Below are 6,568 nucleotides of genomic sequence, written 5' to 3' on the forward strand. Positions count from 1 at the left end.
GACTGAAGGTTGCCAGCAACGACTTTTGCAGAAGCAGAGTAGAGTCTATAGAAAACCTTCTGTGTGTGTATCCCGCACTAGCAATCAGAAGGAGTTCCACTTTAGGTTCTCATTTCTTTGAGAACCTGTCTGACATAGCGGAATTTCAAATCCAACATTTTGGAAAGGGCAAGAAGGCATCTCTTGCCCTATACACTTGCACGAGAACGCGTTTAGAACGCGTGTCATGTACTGGGTATATACTGCAGTTGTCAGACCTATAACGCTATATGGTGTTGTGGTCTGGTGAACGGCTCTTCAAAAGTCCACCTACTGCTCAATAGCAAATTGTTTGGCTTTTTAAAGCGACCTGTATGGTTCAACGGTAGGAACTAAAAGGTATATTCCATCTTCTATTACTGTGATATCACAATGGACGAAAACGTCTAAATGAGTCTGATGGCAGACTGCCATTTAAACCTTACCTTACTTATCCACATTTGATATTTCCCGAAATGGCATGTTAAGAGCGTGTTTGGCAATTAGTTCTGTGGTTCATTTAGAAACAGAAGTTTTCTCGCCAAAAATTAAATGATTCTAATCCACCTACTCTAAAAGAAAAATTGATACCGTATGATATCAATGGTATTGATAGTAAAGCATCACTGTGAATTAGTATCAAAACAATTCCGTATGGTATCTATAATGCTTGACATCATCCATACCATACTTTACCATCAATACCATTGGTATCAGATTTTTGTTCGGCGTACATATACAAGTATATTTAAATTTCTTTTAAATATCCGACTTCAATTGAATTGTATGCCAATTAAAAATGTATTTATATTTATTTTCAGGGGAAGCCGTAGGTTTCTTACGCTTCAGTAAATCTCCATTAAATTTGGGACAATTTGAACAAAATTCTTGGATTTTCATACCCTCCAGCATAGAATGGGGATATACTAATTTCGTCATTCTGTTTGTAACACTTCAAAATATGCCTTTGAGACCCCATAATGTATATATATATATATATATATATATATATTTTTGATCGTCATGTCATTTTAAGTCGATCTAGCCATGTCCGTCCGTCTGTCTGTCGAAAGCACGCTAACTTTCGAAGAAGTAAAGCTAGCCGCTTGAAATTTTGCACAAGTACTTCTTATTAGTGTAGGTCGGTTGGGATTGTAAATGGGCTAAATCGGTACATGTTTTGATATAGCTGCCATATAAACCGATCTTGGGTCTTGACTTCTTGAGCCCGTAGAGGGCGCAATTCTTATTTGATTTGACTGAAATTTTGCACGTAGTGTTTCGGTATCACTTCCAAAAACTGTGTTAAGTATGATTGAAATCGGTTCATAATATGGTATAGCTGTCATATAAACAGATTTTGGATTTTGACTTCTTCAGCCGCGGGAGGGCGCAATTCTCATCCGATTTAGATGAAATTTTGCATGAGGTGTTTTGTAATGACTTCCAATAACTGTGCTAAGTATGGCAAAACCTGATATAGCTGCCATATAGACCGATCTTCCGATTTAGGGTCTTAGGACTATAAAATCCACATTTATTATCCGATTTTGCTGAAATTTGGAACAGTAAGTTGTATTAAGCCCTTCGACATCCTTCGTCAATTTTTCCCAGATCGGTACAGATTTGGATATAGCTGCCATATAGACCTATCCACCGATTTAGGGTCTTAGGCCCATAAAAGCCACATTTATTATCCGATTTTGCTGAAATTTGGGACTGTGAGTTGTGTTAGGCCCATCAACATCCTTCTTCAATTTGGCCGAGATCGGTCCAGATTTAGATATAGTTGCCATATAGACCGATCCTCCGATTTAGGGTTTTAGGTCCATAAAATCCACATTTATTATCCAATTTTGGTGAAATTTTGGAACTTTGAGTTGCTTTAGGCCCGTCGACATCTTCCTTCAATTTGGCTCTGATCGGTTAAGATTTGGATATAGCTGCCATATAGACCGATCTCTCGATTAAAAGTTTTGAGCCTGTAAAAGGCGAATTTATTGTCCGATTTCGCCAAAATTTAGGACAGTGATTTAGGTTGAGCCCCTTGACATACTTCTGCAATATGGCACAGATCAATCCAGATTTGGATATAGCTGCCATATAGACCAATCTCTCGATTTTAGGTTTTAGCGCCGTAAAAGGCGCATTTATTGTCCGATTTCACCGAAATTTGGGACAGTGCGTTGTGTTAGGCTTTTCGAAATTTTTCTGCACCTTGGCCCAAATCGGTCCAAATTTGGATATAGCTGCCATGAAGGCCGATATCTCGATTTAAAATCATGGCCCCATAAAATGGGGGCCAATATTAACACATTGACTAATTTCAGGCTTTTCGACATCCGTGTCGTATATGGTTCAGATCAGTTTATTTTTAGATTTAGCTACTAAACAGATCAATATTCTGTTATACACAATTGACCAATGACTTGTACCGATTAGTATTTGGTCCAAATCGGAACATATTTCGATATAACTGCTGTGAGACATAAGGTATGCAATTTTCATTGGAACTTAACGCCTTTTTACTTGTTTTGTTACTGATCTTAACATATTTGCAAGATTAGATCAATATCGGTTCAGATTTGGATATAGCTCCCACATATATGTGTCGCCCGATTTGCATTTAAATGGGCGTAGTGACTACAATTTTTAATCGATTTGCACAAAATTTGGCGCGGATTGTTCTACAATTGATCTTAATATATCTGCAAGATTTCATCAAAATCGGTTCAGATTTAGGTATAGCTCCCATACATATGTATCGCCCGAATTGCATTTAAATAGGCGTAGTGACTACAATTTTTAATCGATCTGCAAAAAATTTGGCACGGATTGTTTTGTTACCGATCTTAACATATCTGCAAGATTCCGTCAAAATCGCTTCAGATTTAGGTATAGCTCCCTGATGTATGTATCGCCCGATTTGCACTTATATTGACGTAGTAACAACAATTTTCAACCGATGTGCACAAAATTTGGCACGGATTGTTTTGTTACCGATCTTAACATGCCTGCAAGATTTCATCAATATCGGTTCAGATTTGGATATAGTTCCCATATATATATATCGCCCGATTTGTACTTAACTGGGCGTAGTGACTATAAATTTCAACCGATCTGTACAAAATTTCTCTCGGATTTTTTTGTTTCTGATCCTAACATTTTTGCAAGTTTTCATCGATATCGGGTCAGATTTGGATGTAGCTCCCATATATATGTATCGCCCGATTTGTACTTATATTGACCTAGTAACAACAATTTTCAACCGATCTGCACAAAATTTGGCGCAGATTGTTTTGTTACCAATCTTAAAATATCTGGAAGATTTCGTCAAAATCGGTTCAGATTTAGATATAGTTCCCATATATATATCGCCCGATTTGTACTTAACTGGCCGTAGTGACTCCAATTTTAAACCGATCTGCACAAAATTGGGTATGAAATGTTTTGTTGCTAATCTTAACAAGATTTCATCAAAATCGGTTCAGATTTAGATATATCTCTCATAAACATATATATTGCTCGAATTTATAATTGTAGGTTAGGTCTACAGTCGGCTCCGGCCGACTTTTGCCTTTCCTTACTGGTTTTATATATTCCTACGTTTTCCCTTTCAATATTGCCAGTTTTCCGGGATTGGATTGGAGCTTAGCAGTGACTTCAATGGCCATAATCAATTTGCCAGCATTGCAATTTTGAATTTTAAATCAATGCTTATTGAAATTGTTTCCAACATCAGTGAGCAATTGAAAGCGAATTATTTTTAAATGTAGGCAAAGAAAAAGTGAACAGTTGAATGTATGTTTGCATTTCGATTGATTTGATTGACGCCTGGTATAATATTCGATTTTCTTTTGCCGCCTTCATTCATGGAACTAATAAAACTGTGATTTATTTTTATATTTCCTTTGAATTGCTTGCTATTCATAATAAAATAAACTTGTGCAATGAAGCTGAAACTATTTATTGAACTTTTTGATTGATTCATTAAATATTTGCATAGCATAACTCATTTATTATTGAATATTGGAAATTTTATATTAAATATGATTTGCTATCCGTCATTAAATAAATGTTATTTAAAACTTTTATTAAAATTTATTGCGTTTGCATAATAAGTTGAACAATTTGTGTTGTGTTAATCACAAATTTATTTAGAATTCAATTTCGCTACACTCCATGCGACATTTGACATTTTCTTTAATTGGCAGTCGAGTGTCTAGCTTTTTGTTACAATACTGGAGGAAAATATTTTATGGAATTTTCCATGAAGACTCTTTGCTACAAAGGGGAAAAGTAGGAGTTAATATTAAATGTTTACTTTACATTTATATTAAGAGAAGGGTAGTTCTTAGAACATAGAGTCATATCATGACAATATTCTAATGAGCTTCCCATGAAGTCTGACAATTATTTCGAGCTTTGTTGGTAAAAATTTCAACCTCATTAGTATTGTATCAAGCTATTTAATTAGAATTCTTAGTAATTGCGGTTTTAATGACTTGCGTTTAAAATATATGACAAAAATGAATTTCAATCGTGAAGAAGGCTAACGGGATATCCACTTTTGAGTCTATATGGACTGCTTTTGCTGTGGTATACTTTATGAAACTTGTGGTATGCTTAGAAAAGCAGCAGCAGAAATTAATTTCATTTTGTGAATCAGTTTTAGTCCTATTGATCCTTACTGAGACATGAACAAGTAAAAAGGCGTTAAGTTCGGCCGGGCCGAACTTTAGATACCCACCACCTCGGGTATATATGTAAATCACCTTTCATCAAAATCCGGTGAAACTTGCAAAATTATGTCCCATTGCAGTTATATCGAAATATGATTCGATTTGGATTATAACAAAATATTGGTCTTTTTAGTATTGGGTTGCCCAAAAAGTAATTGCGGATTTTTTAAAAGAAAGTAAATGCATTTTTAATAAAACTTAGAATGAAATTTAATCAAATATATTTTTTTTTCTAAAGCAAGCTAAAAGTAACAGCTGATAACTGACAGAAGAAAGAATGCAATTACAGAGTCAAATGCTGTGAAAAAATTTGTCAACGCCGACTATATGAAAAATCCGCAATTACTTTTTGGGCAACCCAATAGCCATATCTAAAAATAAACCGATATGAAACATAAACAACATGGATGTCGAAAAGCCTAACATAAGTCAATGTGTCAAATTTCAGTCAAATCGGATTATAAATGCGCCTTTTTTGGGGACAAGATTTTAAATCGAGATATCGGTATATACGGCAGCTATATTCAAATCTTGATCGATCTAGACCAAATTGCAGAAATATGTGGACGTGCTTAACGTAATTTTATGTCCCAAAGTTCGGCAACATCGGACAAAAAATGCGCTTTTTATGGGCCTAAAACTTTACATTGAGAGATCGGTCTATATGGCTGCTATATCCAAATCGAGACCGATCTGAGTGAAATTGAAGAAGGATGTCGAAGGGCCTAACACAACTAACTGTTCCGAATTGTGGCGATATTGGACAATAAATGCGCTTTTTATGGCCCCAAATCCTAAAACCGAAAGATCGGTCTATGTGGCAGCTACATCCAAATCTGGACCGATCTGTGCCATAATGCATTAGTATGTCAAGGGGCTTAACTCAACTCACTGTCCTAAATTTCAGCGACATCGGACAAAAAATGCGGTCACTGTAGCTTGGACCTCATTCTGATTAGGAGGTAAACTGTCTCTACCATCTTCAGTGATTAGTTATGCGGTATCCTTTTCACCCCCATCGTCGGATATTAGCAATTTGACTCAAATTGTCGACGCAATCATTGAATGAGAAGTCGATCTAGTCAAATTCGTTAAAAATGCGTTAAGCTAACCGCTTGAAATTTTGCATAGATACTCCTTATTGATGTAGGTCAGTCGGGATTTCAAATGTGCAATTTCGGCTCAGATTTGGATAGCCCTCGTATAAACCGATCCCCCGAATTGAATTCTTGAGCCCCTAGAAGCCTCAATTTTTATCCGATTTGGCTAAAATTTTTGAAAAAGATTGAGTCATGACTTCCAACATCCATGCCAAGTATGATACTAATCGGTACATAAACAGGTACAGCCACCATATAAATGGATCCCTGGATTTGACTCCTTGAGCCCTTAGAAGCCTCAATTTTCATCTGATATGACTGATATTTGAATTAAAGACTTGTGTGATGACTTGAAACATCCATGCCAAGTATGATCTGAATCGGTTTATAAACAGGTATAGTACCGATATAAACCGATCCCTGGATTTGACTTCTTGAGTCCTTGGAAGCCTTAATTTTCATCCGATTTGGCTGAAATTTGAAACAAAGACTTGAATTATGTCTTCCGATATCCATGTCAAGTATGATCTGAATCGGTTTATAAAAAGATACAGCCCCCATATAAACTGATCCTCCGATTTGCCTTCTTGAGCCTTTAGAAGCCTCAATTTTCACCCGATTTGGCTGAAATTTGAAACAAAGACTTGTGTTATGACTTTAAACATTCATGTCTAGTACCGATATCCCGATATGACTTTTTGAGACCAA

At 36.0% G+C, this 6,568-nt stretch overlaps 1 protein-coding gene across 2 annotated transcripts in view; it reads right to left on the bottom strand.

The window, feature by feature from the left end:
• The window catches only part of LOC106084001 (putative neural-cadherin 2), a 607,508-nt gene that overhangs the window by 123,084 nt on the left and 477,856 nt on the right, over positions 1–6,568 (bottom strand). The gene's annotated exons all lie outside the window — the stretch shown is intronic.

Source organism: Stomoxys calcitrans, chromosome 3 (genome assembly GCF_963082655.1).
Source record: "Stomoxys calcitrans chromosome 3, idStoCalc2.1, whole genome shotgun sequence".
Lineage (NCBI taxonomy): Eukaryota > Metazoa > Arthropoda > Insecta > Diptera > Muscidae > Stomoxys > Stomoxys calcitrans.